Source organism: Electrona antarctica (assembly GCF_951216825.1).
Source record: "Electrona antarctica genome assembly, chromosome: 15".
Taxonomy (NCBI): Eukaryota; Metazoa; Chordata; class Actinopteri; order Myctophiformes; family Myctophidae; genus Electrona; species Electrona antarctica.
The window spans coordinates 9,317,048-9,335,140 of record NC_136796.1 but is presented as its reverse complement, the minus strand read 5'-3'; the positions used below and the strand labels follow the sequence as shown (position 1 = coordinate 9,335,140).

Genomic DNA, 18,093 nt, shown 5'->3' with positions numbered 1-18,093 from the left:
TATGGGGTCATTTTCCCACGGGGGAAAATCCCAGTGTATCACATATTGTAAGAGCAAAATGGCTGCCATGTAAATATGGTCATGAACCAAATTCAACCCGCACAATTGCGGAACATTTAACGAGAATGCACATTAATTTAGTCAACTGACAAACCTTGGTACTGATCTAATATGTCATATAACTAATCTAATGGGGTGACTGTAATATAACATAAATTTTACATTTGGAAAAAGTGCAATCTTGCTTTATTAATGAACCATGCATTTGTAATGGTCATAAATATTTGACTACAAAAGCTTTTAATTTATTCTTGTTTACTTTTCTGTGTAGTTGCTTGTTCTTCTCATAGAATTGCTTCGTTTACTATAATTTATTCTTTATTGCCAGTCCCACAATGATATAGAAACAATATCCTGGATTTTAGAATGTTTTTTTTAAACCAAGAACAACTTGACATGATTCTGGTTAATTTATAATTGGTTGCATGCCCATTTCTACAAATGTCACAAAAAAGTGTCATTCAGTTATCTGTTGATAGACAAAAAGCCCTATTTTATGGACCACCTTACCCCTGGCTCATGCCTAATCGTTTTTGACATGTTTTACTATTTTTAAAAACGTTTTAAAATGGTGAAAATATTCCATCTACTGTACATCGACAGGTCGTGAGTTTGTAGATGTGTTGTTTGATTTTATTTCAAAACGTTTTTTTAAATCGTATAAAATGGCAAAAACATTAAGGCATAAGGGTACGGTGGCGTGCAAGATGGTATAAATTAGCATTTTGTCTAGATGTTAGGTGGAAAGCAGGATATGCACTCAAGAGTCTCGAGTCAAGACGTGTCTACCACAAAACAAATAAACATGGCTAAAGTATCCAACTCATTCCCCACTCCATGGCCTTTGTCTCTGACAGCCAATGTGACGAGCATTATAGACTACGAGCACCTTAAAAATCTATATAAACATTAGGGTTGAATGGAGAAGCTGAAGGTTTTGGCATCTCGTCACGAATAAAGAGTTCAGCCCAACATTATAGTTGACACATTTGTCCCCTTGTCAAGATCCGCCGGCAGTCAGAAAACATCTTGTAAAAGTGTTGTGTACCTGTCAGTTGTGAGCCTTGTTTTGAAAGATACCAACGACATAATTCATCAGGCCAGGGGAGAGCCTCTTGAAGAATGGAGACCTGACAAAGTGGATTCCTTTGAGAATAATGACGACTGCCACCGCCGCGCTGAATGGATGAAGTGTCTTTTAGGATCTGTCGTGAGCTCTTTCTCCCGGCAGTGTCAGTTTGTTGCGGGGCCCACAGGTGTGAAGCGCTGTACAATCATTGTTGATTGTGTAGACAGAAGGAGACGTGTATTGATAGAAAACCTGTGTTACTAGCAACTACTCCCTTTTGATCCTGCCAGAAGGTCATGTCTGGACTGACTGTTCATAAAAAAACAAACGTGCAATAAGAATGTTTATGAAATGTTTATGAACAAAGAAAGCCGTTTGCTTTTCATTACTGTTACTGTTTCCAACCACATACTGTAGGGCTTTTCAAACCTCGCTCAATTTCTAGTACCATCAGTGATACCTGCAGAATATATATTTTTAGCAGGTCAATAGACATACTGTACATGCTCTTGTAAATAATTGGTAGCAACTATTCCTACTATGTGTGTGTGTGGGGGTTGTTTTGCCCAAAAAAAAAAGAAAAGTAACTTTAGACAGCAAAGGTGTATTGTGTACATCAGTAATCTGATATTGCTGTGTCCCCGTTGGAGTTTGGAAATGTGCCCTTTTGGATCCAAGAAAGGTAAATAGGTTACACACACAGTACTGCAGTTCCACACTCAAATTCCTCATTATTTTGAACTATTCCTAGTCTGGGGGTGCCAGATTTGAATGTCAAATGTCGCATTTATTTCATCTTGGGGGCCTTGTGAGGAACCACTGTCAGGTGGGTCGGTTTAGTCCCGCGGACAGTGTGACGAATCTCATTCACATTCTGTCCAAACCTGACATCATTTGCATGAGAATAAGCCCCAAACTCTGAGCAACTGACGCGTCCCAGACAAGGGATCACAACTCGGCTGTCATATTAGGCCGGTAAATTCAGGTGACATGGATCCTGTGTCCCCATCTAGGCCAACCTGACAGCGGTTCATGTTCCCGCTGTCTGTTTCTGAGGGGCTTTGGGGGCGGGGGAGTGGGGGGTGCTTGCTTTTAATCAGTATGACGAACCCCCTCACACACACACACACACACACACACGTATCTAAGAGTGGGCATGTGCAGAGGGGCAGTGGGCTGGCCGGCGTGCCATCATTAGTCCAAGCCTAGACGGCGAGCTTCTGACACATGTCGAAGCAGGTTCATTCGACCTACAGAAGGCGCATCCGCATTATGCAAAGGCAGCAGCATCTTTATGCACAGCACTACTGTCAGTTTGAAGGAAGAACTATAGGAAAGGAACTCTAGGGGCCTGGTGGAGGAGATGGGGAGAAACGAGAGAGAGAGAGAGAGAGAGAGAGAAATAGGAGGAGAACGAGAAGGGAGGAAGTCAGTGGGAGAAGTGGATAGATGGGGTAGATAGTTTGGATGAATGGCCGCACACAAGTCAGCAACAGCAATATGCAGTGGGGACTGTGTGCACATGCCGTACCAACTTTTCAGGCTTTTCAACATGTTTACTGTTTTTCTCCCGTTTGGGTTTTTGAGGCACATGGCGTGGTGGTTGTCAGCCCGCATGTCCGTGGGGACTGACCACCGTGGTAGGTGGAACTTCTCTGCAAATGGTGGGGCCTTCAAGCGAGTCGCTTGGAATTCTTAGCCCCACACAAACACGTATCACTGTGGACTCCAAATATGTATTAAACAATAAAGTCTCCACACTGCAGCACTGCCTGAGGGCTGCTGTCACCTCGGGGCCTTTGGTACCTTGGGCATGTTTCATCCCCTTTGGCCCAGACAGCAGGGGGGTAAACAGAGACAGTGCTGGCAGTGCGCTTGCACTGCAGGGGCCCGTAGAGAAAGAGGGCCCTAGTACCAACCATGTGTTGGGCCGTTGCAAGTGATTTCAGATTGCCACCTCGGGAATATGCCTCTGTTAAAAAAAAGAAAGGTAAAAAATAATAATAACTTAGGTTAAATTACAAATGTTGCCATTTACTATAATATGGCCTTGACTGGCTTGGCTTGACTACCATGCTTTCTAACTAAAAAGGTGCGCTCAGTAGAGCGCCCATCTCCACCAGGAGGTATAATTACACATACAGTACTTTTCTACCTCTCTCCATCTTTGTCTCTGCTTGTGGACGGATATTAAGACTCGTAATCCTGAGGTTTTTGGGGTATGTTGGCACGTTTATAAATGCATATTTAGGTGTTATTCTAATGTTGGCTGGCACTGGCACACTTGTATTGTTGCGTTCACACGGGCAGATTAAACGATGCCATTCAGTCTACCATTCATTGTCAATGGAAGCCAGCGACATGACGTTGCAAAGACGGAATGATATGATGCATGTACAGTAGCTGCTCCAAATCAACTCAACGCGTCTTCATAGTTTCTGAACGCACCATATGCGTCTGCGATTGGCTAGTTCTGGTAAACCGAAGGGACATATGCATTGTAATTTGCTAGTTTGTATAGCGGGATGTTTATCTCACAGTCTGGAGGGACAGTTACTCTGCTATTAATCAAATTTGAATAATATATACAGTAACCTAGGAGTACATACAGTATCATCGACAGACAGACAGATGAATGATAACCTGGTAGAAATGACGACTATTTCGCCACATAGAATTCAGATAGTATTCACTTAGTATCCACACAGTATTCACTTATAGTTGAGTTGTACAAAATTAAGGATATTTTATAAAATATCGAATTAGGGTATAATTTTAGGGTATAGAAATATAAATTAGGGTAAAGGGTAGAAATTCCAGGAGTCTCATGCTAAAGTTCAGTTGCAGGTATGACAAACATGGACATCCATGTCTGTTGTTTAATTCATTAATGGCAGTATAGAAGATTTCCGCCTCATTTAAGTTCAAAGATACGGCTGTACATTGTGCACATTATTTTAAATACTTTGCATTTTACAGTACCCCACCAACACCCCCACCAAATGCCCTCATTTGCAGTCAGTCCTGAGGGTAAAAAGTTTGAGAAAGTCACCAGGGGGAACAAACACGGGAGAGTCATAAATAATAACATCCACCGTGTTCCCTTTTCCCCCGTCGTCTCCAAAGATGGCAGCGCCGGGACTTACACCACTTTTAAGAGATGTATTAATAGAGGGACAAACAATCCACTTAATGCCCAAAGTGAAGGCTAGAGTCATTTTTACAAGTCTTCGAGATGAGATTCCGCTTTCATTGCCCCGCCGTCAATACCATGATTTAGTATCCCGGGCCTGCCAGTCCTTTGTCACTTGGGCTACGCGGCAATCTTTCTCTGTCAGCTGCCAGAGAGAGAGAGAGAGGGAGGAGGAGGAGGAGGAAGGAGGGCTGAGGTTCAGCTCCCGCAATAACGCTAAATGCATCGCCACTGGCGCGTGGTCCGATGCCTCATGAATATGAATATACATATAAATAGACAAGTTGAGGAGGCGGATGGATGTCGGCCTGTCACTTTCGCCTTGCCTAACATCTCCACTGAGGGTAGGCCGTGTCCCAGATCTGCGACAGAACCAACTTCCTACAAAGTTGGTGAGGAGACAGACGGGGGGGTGGGTTCGGGGGTGGGGGATGGGGCCTTCCCTCTCATTTTCTGAGAATCTGTCATGAGGCATTGCATACATAGCGGATGCATTGTGCTCTCTCGCTCTCTCTCCCTCCCCGTGTCTCACTGTCACTCCCACGATACGTCTGACATTTTTGTGAGTCTGCGGCACACGTCGGGGCCGATATCACTCGACTGTCAATAAGGAAAGGTATTTCTCATTTTACCAGTTAATCACCCATCAACCGCATTACAAGTTTAACACCTTCAAAAGTTAAAGGAACACCATGTCATTTTTATATATATCCCCCCCTTTCAATTAACTCTTTGTGCTGGAAAAAAAATAAAGTTTCAGGAGTCGCCACCCCCCACCCCCCATGCCCATACGGGTTAGGTTTGTTGGCGTTATCTTCACCCAATGCGACGGGGGCCCTGATAGCTCGCTGCAGAGTTAACTGACGCGCTCCCTTTAACCCATTCTGACCTGACGTCGATTCTACAAATCACGAGTTTTCTGAAAAACCCAGTGGTGTCAGTGGTTCTCAAACATTTTCATGTCAAGGACCCCCAAAAATATATGTAATTGGCCGCCGACCCCCATCTGAAAATATGTAGTTCCAGGGACCCCCCCAGAAGCAAATATTTGAGTTAAAAACGTTCGCTGTGAAAGAATATATATTCAAAGATTTGCGCCACATTTTCACGATTCTTCAAAAATAGCAGACCTACAAGCTCGTAGCGCGCCACTCGGTGGCGCGCTATGAGCTTGTAGATCTGCTATTTTTCAATAGCTAAAGCATAACATAATGCTAACACCAAAAGGGGTTCCCGCCAAGAATGGGTTAACGCCCATCAAAATAAATGAGAGCTTGCTGTGAAATGTGGACGGTGATGTACCATCCAAGCAGACGCCCGTGGTGTGTGTGTGTGCATTGCTTTGCTGGGGAATGCATGCGTTGCACCTGTCCCACCTGTCCGGACCCTCCATATATGAGGAGCAGGCCTTGTTTGTCAAAAAATAAATAAATAAAAAACCCCACAGCCATGCCGAGATTTCCAACTGGCGGTTTTGACTCCCACATTGTCACTATCCGGCTTTGCCGTCTGTGGGAGCGGTGTGTGTGTGTGTGTGTGTGTGTGTGTGTGTGTGTGTGTCGGTGTGTCGGCCCCGAAAGCAACACATCCCCCCCGAGATTGACTTCCTCATGCTACCTTGCGCTTGTCTGTTTTTATTTTATTTTTTTATTTTTTATTTTTTATATCTACCTTCACTCTCAGTTAAACCAACCTCACTGCCAGGAAACAGAGATGTGACAAAAAAGCAAACAGGAGAGAAGGGAAGTGGAAAATAAGGCTGCGGCGCGGTGCATGTCAAAGCCCCGCCTGCCACTCTGCGACAGGCATTTTGACAATCATACGCTGTCATCACTGTCTGATCGGACCTGTCAGCACCATACGCGACAAAGACAGCCAAACCCACACACACACACACACACCTCCTGTAGGCTACACACACACACACACACACAGGCACGCACATACCCTCAGAACCCAGTTATTTATTTACACATGCATCACACTGAGATGTGTAAACATATCAGAAATGTGTCAGAAGGTGCTACAACACACCCCGCCCTCCCCAAAGAATAACAAAGGTTTTGGCTCTACATCAGTAAGTCTTCTCTGCTTGGCTCTCTGCTCTGCCTTCAGTAGCTCCTGGTCGTGATGTGGGGACTTCACGGTAGCACTGCAAGATGGACAGGTGAATGAAAGCAGATGACTTTTTAAGCGTTGGAAGTCGACTGAATCCAAACAAAATGTGTCAAATAAAGATGGATTGGCCAGAGAAGCTGGATAAAACCCATTCTGGATATAAATCTAATCTTTTTCTGTTCATGACGATTCGGTCCCGTCTTTAGTTAATGAATGCATAGTGGGGAAAAAAACATTATTGAAACTGTATTAATGACTTAACTGGTCTAAAAAAAAAAACGAAAGAAAGCAGACATTTATTAATGTTCGATCCTCTTCCTTCCGCCGAATTGAGACCAATTAAAGACTAACGATATCAGTCACGTCTCAGTAATTGTTTCCCCCCCCTCATAGAAGCAAGTGCCAGAAATGAAAGGACGCCTTGTTTCAAAGGGACTTAAAGACAGAGGACAGAGAATCACTTTGAACACTTTGAAAAGACAGGGCATTTTTCAAACTTTAACGCATTTTGGGCGGGAACCCCTTTTGGTGTATCATGTTATGCTTTAGCTATTGAAAAATAGCAGATCTACAAGCTCATAGCACGCCACCGAGTGGCGCACTACGAGCTTGTAGGTCTGCTATTTTTGAAAAATCGAAGAACCACTGACATAGAAACATAGCTTTTTCAGAAGACATTTTTAGAATCTGATCTCATGTCAGAATGGGTTAAACACCAATATGTTTAAATGGAAACGAGTGCACATAGTGAGAATAAACATGTATAATGCTGCAACAGAGTGGTCATGTGTCCATCATCAGACTTTGAACCGGTACTGTATATCAGCGTAATGGTAAACAGCTCACATGCTAAATCTTTTTAATTACCATTTTGACCAACACACCTGACTCAATCTCAGCGCCCCCCTCCCCTCCCTCCTCAACAATGAGACTACAAAGCTTGTTGTTCTGTCTTTACTAAAGTTGAATGCCAGCTTTGTAGTGCCTCTGCAAATGAGGCCTACTGGGGCTGTGGTACCATCTGAATTCAGAACAGAGGAGGGCTCGCTAAACAACAAAAAAAATATTGTCGCCCTTTTTATTCTTGTTCTTTATTTAACCAGCTGAGCACAAGTGCTCATTTTCAGCAACACCCTGCACATAGACACACACAGACAGACACACATTAAAACCTTTGAGCTGACCACTAGTACAACCACAGTCTGATACGGTTGTACTGGGAGCTGACCAGTACAACCACAGTCGGATACTGTTGTACTGTGAGCTGCACCATTTTTTTCTACTCAGTTTGTGTCTATAGGAGGGATGTGGGCAGTTCAGAAACCCGTCCACCAGTGACATCATCGATGGGGAATCCAAGCTAATAGAAACTGCAGGCTTTCTATTCCTGAAAAGTTGCAATGCAAAAATGGAAGCCATTGTTCTCACAATAATAAAAATCCAAATAGTTTAAAAAAAAAAAAAAAAGATGTCACTGGTGGGCGGATTTCTGAACTGCCCACAGCCCTCCTGTAGATCGAGTAGAAAGAAATGGTGGTATTTTATCATGAACATTAGTCAGGACCAATTATATGAAGATAGGTTGAAAAGTGGTGAAGTGGTCCTTTAAGTTCATGCAAATAGTCTGTGGGGAAGATAGCTTTGTGCTCTGCTTGTAGGCCTAATCACACCTCCACGCGCACAGTCTGTGTAGTACAGCACTGTGGTATACAGTCTGTGTAGTACAGCACTGTGGTATACAGTCTGTGTAGTACAGCACTGTGGTATACAGTCTGTGTAGTACAGCACTGTGGTATACAGTCTGTGTAGTACAGCACTGTGGTATACAGTCTGTGTAGTACAGCACTGTGGTATACAGTCTGTGTAGTACAGCACTGTGGTGCACAGTCTGTGTAGTACAGCACTGTGGTATACAGTCTGTGTAGTACAGCACTGTGGTGCACAGTCTGTGTAGTACAGCACTGTGGTATACAGTCTGTGTAGTACAGCACTGTGGTATACAGTCTGTGTAGTACAGCACTGGTGCACAGTCTGTGTAGTACAGCACTGTGGTATACACAGTCTGTGTATTACAGCACTATACAAAAGCATGGGGAAGACATGACAACGCAAGACGCAAATAATTGTTCTCCATTTGCATTTCACGGTCACGGACAATAAGGTCCTCTACTCAGAGTGAAATGACCACTATGGACTTTGCTTTGTGCTCTAGCACTCTTTTCGCTGTGCTTTGCATTGTACAAATACATAACCGCGCGCACACACACGCACGCACGCACACACTATGCGCTCCCGGCACTTTTATCAATCTCTTGGGGAAGCTTTGCGGATGATGTCAGTTGAAGGGTGTCTGGGACCCGGGTTTGAACTTTAACAGAGGCAGCCATGTAGAAACAGTAAAACGTGTAATTTTGCTAAATGGGCCAAGAATGAGGCTTACTCTATAAACCTGGGAAATTGGAGAAAGTCGACATGCTGAGCAGACCAGGGAGGGAGACGACCAGGATAGGCTCACACGCAGCAAAAGAAAGGCAAATGCAAATGTCTCAGATGGTATTTCAGTTTTTATTTTTGTGGTGACAGTTGCATGTTAGAACTGTTTGACTGCTTGTGGTTTGTACTGAGAGACAGTATGACTTACTTACTGCAAATTGAATATGAAACATGAAGAGTAGAGAAGGGAAATGATTATTCTGAAGGACACTATACTAAGCACTCAAGATCCAGTTAATTCTGGTGGCTTGCTGTGAAAGCAAAGGTTTCCAATGCTATAATTGTTGTGTGTGTGTGTGTGTGTGTGTGTGTGTGTGTGTGTGTGTGTGTGTGTGTGTGTGTGTGTGTGTGTGTGTGTGTGTGTGTGTGTGTGTGTGTGTGTGTGTGTGTGTGTGTGTGTGTGTGTGTGTGTGTGTGTGTGTGTGTGTGTGTGTGTGTGTGTGTGTGTGTGTGTGTGTGTGTGTGTTATACCTTACCTGTTTGTACACCCATGCACGGCAGAGTGGTGTATTGCAATCACCAGCATCTTTCCGTTTGTTCATTTGTTTTTCTATCACAGTGATAATGATATCTCAGGCAATTTTAACCCAGTCATCAAATCAGTCAAAGGACAAGGTCACAGGGAACTAAGATTTTAGACCTGTGCATAGCATAGCGCGGGTGTAGCATCTCTCTGAGACCCCCTTTCCACCGGTTGGTTCCCAATGGGAACAGGTTCAGTTCTTTTTGGTTCTTAGTCCTTGAGCCAGAACTCCAATCTTTTTTTTTATTTTATTTTTTATATGAAATTGTTTATAGGATAAATACAAGTAAATGAATACATGATAACCCTTCCACAGTAGTAGCCTTTTCATATTTTCTATTATTTTGCATATTTTCCTACATAATGCCTCATTTGCATATTTAAAAATGTAAAATGTGTAATACAATAAATCATTGTCTTCGTGTAAGTAATCAATTGGGGAAGTCTCATGGTGTTAACAATCTAATATAGGTATGGTTTTGCCCACTCAATTCATAATTAACGTTCCAATTTTGTAGCTCTGGCTCATGGACTAAGAACCAAAGAGAGGTGAACCGGTTCCCATTGGGAACCAACCGGTGGAAAAGGGGCCTGAGTGCCTTTCTACGTGTACTGTCTCTGAGCAGAACTTGCACGACAAAACGCCAGCTGCCTCTATACATGGCTGAGGGAAGTAGGGGTGCTGGGGGGGCTGTAGCACCCCCCCCCGCCAGGCACAGCCCCCCCTCGAACAGGAGAGAAAGAAAAAAAAAAGAGATTTAAATATGCTGTATCACAGTATTGGCACCTTATCCTGGTTAATTGCCTGTGTCAGTTCGTTCATATATAACTTGCGTGTGGAGAGGGAAAGTAAAGGCCACGTTTGCGCGTGAAAATGCGCGAAAATGCGCGTGCATGATGCGCGTGCACGCGCATTTGTGCGGCGCGCGCTATGCGCGCGCACCCCCAGGTACACGTTCAGCCCCTGCTAGTGTAAAGTACTTCCCGCGGGCCTGCCTCTATACCTCTGCTAGTCCTTCACATCATTGTTCTCCATTTAGCTCATTTGCCTCCTACTTGTATATCACTCAGACAGACACGGGTTGTTGTTGTTGTTGTGTGTTCTGACGAGGTCTGACGATCCTGTGCAATGTGATTGTGATTGTTGCCCGGCGTCTGAGTCAAGCTGTTTGCATGGTATCAAGTGATTGTTACACTTGGCCCTTAATTAACAAGGTGAATTTCAAAAGCAATAAATGAATATGCAAATCATCCCAGTTTGCGTCTAATATTCCGAAGCTGTGATAACAATGTGCCTCTAAGCTCTTTCTCTTAACCCTAATTTTCATGATCCGCCGTGACAAACAAACAGAAAGGATAATCCTGTTACATTTTTAATGGCACAGTTTTGTTTTCTTCAGGCGTTTTGTGAGGCGTGTTTGTTTTACTTGTGGTGTTTTTGTTCACTGTCTGACGCAACTTGAAATCAATTTCCAGCCATTGCTCTTGCACCTTACTTAATTTCGCCGTCAAATGTGACTTGTTGTGATGTCGATAATGTCATTTCAACAGTCGGACACAAAAAGCACACCTTTTTGTTTTGTTCATTTTGTTCTGTTGTTGTTTGTAGAATTTATTCCAAGTATAGCTTAGCATGATATTAGTATTAGTGTTTTGAGGCTGCACTTTTATCTCACTGTAGAAAAATATAGAAATACATGACCTGTCATTCAAGATTATGTGTAAGAAATTAGCTTTCATGTTTATTTCGAGGTGTTTAGTTGTTTTGTGCTTTCATGATTTGGAAAGATTCGTGTCCACAACCTGGATGAGAAATGTCATTTAAAAACTTGTAACATACAAGCAGTTGTTTTAAAGGAAGCAATCTAATGAGTTTGTTTAGGGCAGATGCTCAGGCTGATTTCCTACTTGAGAGACCACTATGGTTGAATAGCTTTAGTTTTTATTGTGGATGTACAGTACTATACTGTTGTGTACATGTAGAGTATGTTGCACAGGGTTGTGTTTTGTGTTGTTTTTATATGTCTGCTATATTGGACAGGTCTCTCTTGTAAAAGAGATTTCTGATCTCAATAAGACATGCTCAATCTCAATAAGACTAAGAAAATAAAGGTAAAGAAATAAAAAATAAAACTCCTACTCTGCTAGACAGACAATCAATGTTTAGTTGAAAATATTGAACATGAAATATCAGCAGAGCTTCTTTAACTGTGCAACGCAGAGACACAACCATTTGTTTTAGGTCGTATTCTTTATAGTCTGCTTGTCCCCAAAAACAGAGTTTGTTGAATGTTGATGACGGTGAAACCTGACCTGCATGTCTGACTATTTGGAGTACAGTATAATGTTGGCTTCACTGGAAATCTACCAATATCCTCTTTCCTAAACTGCACATTACTCCAAATGTGTTTCCATTAGAAAGTGATTTATATTATTGTTTTTCAGAAGATTGTTTTGGGGGGAAATTATTGCTTTATTTATATAGCAGAGAAAGGTGAGGGCAGTCGGGGTGAAAGACGTGCAACACATGGCTCTGGCTGGAGTCATGTTGTAACCCTATGGCCAGGCCCAGCATACCAGGCATTCACCCTATGGTGTGTCTATGATCAGCACACCAGGCATTCACCCTATGGTGTGTCTATGATCAGCACACCAGGCATTCACCCTATGGTGTGTGTCTATGATCAGCTCAACATGCATTCACCCTATGGTGTGTGTCTATGATCAGCACACCAGGCATCCACCCTATGGTGTGTGTCTATGATCAGCACACCATGCATCCACCCTATGGTGTGTCTATGATCAGCTCAACATGCATTCACCCTATGGTGTGTGTCTATGATCAGCACACCAGGCATTCACCCTATGGTGTGTGTCTATGATCAGCACACCAGGCATTCACCCTATGGTGTGTGTCTATGATCAGCACACCAGGCATTCACCCTATGGTGTGTGTCTATGATCAGCACACCAGGCATTCACCCTATGGTGTGTGTCTATGATCAGCACACCAGGCATTCACCCTATGGTGTGTGTCTATGATCAGCACACCAGGCATCCACCCTATGGTGTGTGTCTATGATCAGCACACCAGGCATTCACCCTATGGTGTGTCTATGATCAGCACACCAGGCATTCACCCTATGGTGTGTGTCTATGATCAGCACACCAGGCATCCACCCTATGGTGTGTCTATGATCAGCTCAACATGCATTCACCATTCACCACCCTATGGTGTGTGTCTATGATCAGCTCAACATGCATTCACCCTATGGTGTGTGTCTATGATCAGCACACCAGGCATCCACCCTATGGTGTGTCTATGATCAGCTCAACATGCATTCACCCTATGGTGTGTGTCTATGATCAGCACAACATGCATTCACCCTATGGTGTGTCTATGATCAGCACAACATGCATTCACCCTATGGTGTGTGTCTATGATCAGCACAACATGCATTCACCCTATGGTGTGTGTCTATGATCAGCACAACATGCATTCACCCTATGGTGTGTCTATGATCAGCACAACATGCATTCACCCTATGGTGTGTCTATGATCAGCTCAACATGCATCCACCCTATGGTGTGTGTCTATGATCAGCTCAACATGCATTCACCTGTGTGTCTATGATCAGCTCAACATGCATCCACCCTATGGTGTGTGTCTATGATCAGCTCAACATGCATTCACCCTATGGTGTGTGTCTATGATCAGCACACCAGGCATCCACCCTATGGTGTGTGTCTATATGATCAGCACAACATGCATTCACCCTATGGTGTGTGTCTATGATCAGCTCAACATGCATTCACCCTATGGTGTGTGTCTATGATCAGCACACCAGGCATCCACCCTATGGTGTGTGTCTATATGATCAGCACAACATGCATTCACCCTATGGTGTGTGTCTATGATCAGCACAACATGCATTCACCCTATGGTGTGTGTCTATGATCAGCTCAACATGCATTCACCCTATGGTGTGTCTATGATCAGCTCAACATGCATTCACCCTATGGTGTGTGTCTATGATCAGCACACCAGGCATCCACCCTATGGTGTGTGTCTATATGATCAGCACAACATGCATTCACCCTATGGTGTGTGTCTATGATCAGCACAACATGCATTCACCCTATGGTGTGTGTCTATGATCAGCTCAACATGCATTCACCCTATGGTGTGTCTATGATCAGCTCAACATGCATTCACCCTATGGTGTGTCTATGATCAGCTCAACATGCATCCACCCTATGGTCTGTCTATGATCAGCTCAACATGCATCCACCCTATGGTGTGTCTATGATCAGCTCAACATGCATTCACCCTATGGTGTGTGTCTATGATCAGCTCAACATGCATTCACCCTATGGTGTGTGTCTATGATCAGCTCAACATGCATTCACCCTATGGTGTGTGTCTATGATCAGCACAACATGCATTCACCCTATGGTGTGTGTCTATGATCAGCACAACATGCATTCACCCTATGGTGTGTCTATGATCAGCTCAACATGCATTCACCTGTGTGTCTATGGCCAGCACACCATGCATTCACCCACTGGTGTGACTCAATCCAACTGATTTCTGCTCATAGGAATAGACTATGTGACAACCAGGTACAGTCTGGTGACCCCCGGAGAGACGGGTGACAGCCGGAATGCAGACGGCACCCGGGAGCAGTATGGGTTGGCGCCTGCATCCTCCTTGAGGAGGAAGCCCAAAGAACCTTCGGTGAGGCCTTTAGGAGGGCCATTTGAGCCGCAAGCGGAGTCTGCAGTACCACTGTTGCCCAGGTGGAGCATGCAGAGCCATTGCGGCGCAAGAATCCACTACTCCTGAATGAAGTGTCTGGTGCTGGGAGTCTGGCTGTACTCCTGTTGAGAGCAGGAGTGGACCTGGTGAGACGTAGGAGGGGCCCGGACACGAGTCAACCCACAGATCCTAGTCCCTCCACATGCCAGAATTGTGCCTCTCAGTCCCGGCAGAGTAGTTCCGGAGAGGTTCCAACAGATTGTGTGGCCCTGGTCTTTCCCTAGTGGGTCTGATCAAGTATTGATTACCCCGGTCACCCGAGTGAGGGGTATCAAGGTCAAGGTCAAGGTAAACTTTATTGTCCACAAGGGAAATTTGTCTTGGGCTTTCACCCCAGCTACAGCCACACATAAAACATCAATGACAAACAAAAATACATTACAGAGGAAGACACAACATTACACAATGTATGTATGATGTTCGCAAGACCCGAAACCCTGATGACCTTGGGATACATCACTGAGGATACGTCCCAGGTGCATCCATGCAATGTATTTTCGTTCAGATTCACACCGCCAACTTTATATGACATAGAATTAAACAACTTCCTTGTCTTTTGTGCATGGCCTTAAGCACGGATGATGCATCAGTGAATATGTCTTTTCCGAGAGGGAGTCAACTTAACTTACAGTCTTGGAAAGATAAACCATCTATATATCAAGGAGCAGTGGTGGGAGGCTGGAGATTTATATTGTCTCTAGGAACTGAACATTCTCTCCACCATAAAAGCACTCTGCAGCATTACAATTCTTCTGCTCACCTTGAAGCAGATAAACCAGAAAACAGTTGTAACTTAAGTCATCCCTTTTACCTGTAATCATGATTGTTTTTGTAGGCTACTTTCAGTTCCTAACAAAATGCTAAAAAGATCCAAGAGTGCTCGTGGCTAATGTTGTATACTAGGCTAATCCTGAACCTGCGGCCTCTATTCCTTTAACACGGTGATCAATATGAAATCATTTTGAAACCAATCTTTAATATTTTCCTTACAGATGGACACCCAAAGGAGAAACAACAAAGAACAAAGGGTGTCTGCAAGTCTCCCTTGAAACCCACTGCACCTCTTTTCGACAGTCACCTCTCAGCCTGCCAAGTTCGTACAAATGGCCACTCATGTTTGCATTCAATATGGCTAGTCACAGCCGCGTGGAGTTTTGACAGCCTTGTCTGGGGTTCAGCCACCTTGTCTGTGTTGACAGCTACTGCTATTAAGGTCACCGGCTTCCCACTGTGCAACTGACTGGTTAAAAGGATACGTGTGTGTGTGTGTGTGTGTGTGTGTGTGTGTGTGTGTGTGTGTGTGTGTGTGTGTGTGTGTGTGTGTGTGTGTGTGTGTGTGTGTGTGTGTGTGTGTGTGTGTGTGTGTGTGTGTGTGTGTGTGTGTGTGTGTGTGTGTGTGTGTGTGTGTGTGTGTGATAAATTCCTTGGATGTAATACTTGGGTGTATATATATGCAGAACTAAAGCAGTGATGCCAAATTGGAGTGAGCGGAGTAAAAAAAATAACTTGTAAATGTAAGTGTGCAATTTGCTGTCAAGGTGAAGGATTGCAGTTTTCACAACTCCCTGGAGCAACACAAAGCCGTTCGATGTAGCAAGGATGATTAAATAGGTTGAGTAGTACCATTTTACATTATTGAACTTGACCATTTGGCAGCGGCCTACTGGATATTGTGCAAGAACAAAATATTGGATAATGGTGCCGGCTGGACCAGCTCATGAACAAACACTATTTATGAACGATTATCGGTTCATTAATATAAAATAAGACGTATCGCAGATTGTTTTCTAATCTCTTGCTTTTCGAGGTGCACACTACACGGTACATAATTGTATTGAGGATCTAAACAGCGGCAGGTATCGTTTCTGTCTCGGGGTATCGTGATTTAGGTTGCCAGACAGGAAACGGGTGGACAGTCTTGCGATACTTGACACGTTCAGAAACGTACGTTCTGCATTTAGATATGCAGAACTATTAATCGAATCTGCGCCAGAACGAGATAATCTCGTGAATAGCTACTGTACCCCGCTGTGCCAATCCACGAGATTACGAGATTTGATTAATTGGCATTAATTAATCCATAATTACCCCCCCCCCCCCCCCCCCCCCTTACTCACATGGTAGAACAGTCTAAATGCGAATCCGATGTGCACGCGCTTATTACTCATTGTTCTGCTCAAAAGGAGACACAATCCGATGTTTGGAAGGTTATTATTCCCTGTTCTTACATCGCACGGACGACAACGACTCTGCCGCGGATCCTCCGCTGCCTACAGTGATCAAGCACACTGTAGTAAGCTGGGGGGCTGCACTTCCTGGTTGCCCTCAAGGTGAATTAAATAAGGTTAGGAAGCGAAGACCGTACGGTGGACTCCATGTTGCTCCCTGGAAGGAAAGAAACATGCGCAATGGGCTATATGCAGCCAACACTTCCGTGTTCAGCTTCCTTGGTCTCAATTGCGCAGGTTTCTTTCCTTCCAGGGAGCAACATGGAGACCACCCTACGGTCTTCGCTTCCTAACCTTATTTAATTAACCGTGGTTGCCCTGCAGGATCTCTAATACTTTGGTATTTCGTGCATTTGACTGGCACTGGCCTCACGAACCCGCCTAGTGTAACGGGAGAGAATGTAATACATGATTACACAGTGCAGGGACATGCACACATAGACATCAAAGGGGGCTTCAGCCCCTGCCCCTGCCCCTTTTACCCATCTATAAAACAACTGCCCTTTCCAGACCACGAATGCAGCATTTACTACATGGTGGTAGAAATACAAATGCCACTCCTTTCCATGCTTTTTTCTCGAGCATCCCCACTAGCTAAAGAGTGCTGGGTTGCACCCGAAAATAGCTGATCTACAAGCTCTTGTGAGCTTGTAGATCTACAAGCTCTTGTGAGCTTGTAGATCTGCTATTTTCACCTTTTTTGTCCAAAAGTGCCCTCTTACGGGAGTTCAGCCCCTGCCCCTCTAACACTCTCTGCACGACCCTGACGTGTACACATCGAAAAGCAACACAGCAGAAAACAATGTGTGATATGATCTTCTTTTATTTACCTGAGGCGAGCCGATTATACTATAATGGTCTTCCCTAATGAATAACTGACTGTATTGTGTGTGTGTGTGTGCTGCTCGCCATTTTCTTTTGTTTGTTTGTTTTGTTTTGTTTCTGTGCTTTTTGTTTTTCTTGTCTGTTTTATTGTATTGTGCTTATAATTTATACCTTTCATTCATCTTTGTGAAAACATAAAAATTAAATAAAAAGTTATTTAAAAAAACAAAAAAACACTGACCTTCCGGTGTGAGTTCGACACCGCAGTGCGACAAATTTTGCCGGCTGGAATTGCATGATAGTGAAACTGACGTCGGCGGCCTTATTACCTTCTTTTTAATATACCTTGAATCAAATGAGGAAGTGTGGGGCTGCCGGAATATGGACCAATTATTTCACTGCAACTTCCGGATCATGGAGCTTCTGTTCAGTTCCAGCAGGCAGCGTAGTAGAGTCTACTGTAGTAGAGTCTACCGTAGTAGAGTCTTCTGTTCAGTTCCAGCAGGCAGCGTAGTAGAGTCTACTGTAGTAGAGTCTACCGTAGTAGAGTCTTCTGTTCAGTTCCAGCAGGCAGCGTAGTAGAGTCTACTGTAGTAGAGTCTACCGTAGTAGAGCTTCTGTTCAGTTCCAGCAGGCAGCGTAGTAGAGTCTACTGTAGTAGAGTCTACCGTAGTAGAGCTTCTGTTCAGTTCCAGCAGGCAGCGTAGTAGAGTCTGTTCAGTTCCAGCAGGCAGCGTAGTAGAGTCTGTTCAGTTCCAGCAGGCA

The 18,093-nt window shown here is 44.1% G+C and overlaps 1 protein-coding gene and 1 long non-coding RNA gene across 2 annotated transcripts in view; one reads left to right on the top strand and one right to left on the bottom strand.

The window, feature by feature from the left end:
- Positions 1-18,093, bottom strand: part of LOC306939033 (uncharacterized protein) — a 584,972-nt gene that overhangs the window by 319,091 nt on the left and 247,788 nt on the right. The window lies entirely within an intron of this gene.
- The window catches only part of LOC306939039, a 108,056-nt gene that overhangs the window by 54,402 nt on the left and 35,561 nt on the right, over positions 1-18,093 (top strand). The window contains exon 4 of the long non-coding RNA XR_013791821.1: positions 15,268-15,368. This is a non-coding gene — a long non-coding RNA (uncharacterized lncRNA). The remainder of the gene's footprint in view (positions 1-15,267; positions 15,369-18,093) is intronic.